Source organism: Phalaenopsis equestris, unplaced genomic scaffold (genome assembly GCF_001263595.1).
Source record: "Phalaenopsis equestris unplaced genomic scaffold, ASM126359v1 Scaffold000511, whole genome shotgun sequence".
Taxonomy (NCBI): Eukaryota; Viridiplantae; Streptophyta; class Magnoliopsida; order Asparagales; family Orchidaceae; genus Phalaenopsis; species Phalaenopsis equestris.
In genome coordinates this window covers 2,283,277-2,283,563 of record NW_018164951.1, presented here as the reverse complement: position 1 = coordinate 2,283,563, position 287 = coordinate 2,283,277, and the positions used below count along the sequence as shown (strand labels likewise).

General features: G+C 54.4%; 1 protein-coding gene across 1 annotated transcript in view; it reads left to right on the top strand.

The window, feature by feature from the left end:
• Nucleotides 1-287, top strand: part of LOC110028366 — a 17,766-nt gene that overhangs the window by 13,252 nt on the left and 4,227 nt on the right. The window lies entirely within an intron of this gene.

Here is a 287-nt window from a genome sequence, read left to right as displayed (position 1 = left end):
CCTCCCCCTCGCGGCCGTGGCGGGCGGCAAGGCCGCCGACCCTTGCAAGGCTTCTACAACACCCTGTTGAACCAGTAGAGCTCTTATCTTTACTCTCCATAGACCGAAATTATTATTCCCGTTGAATTTGTCGATGTCGAATTTGACAGAACTCATTATTGTGGCTCGATCCCCACTAACGTTTGAAATCCGCTCCGCTGAGCACCTACTGAATTCCGAGAGCTATCGCGGCGTGCTTCACGTGCTTCTGTCGCGGCGTGTGCTAGCTGTCGCGGAAATCCTCCTCC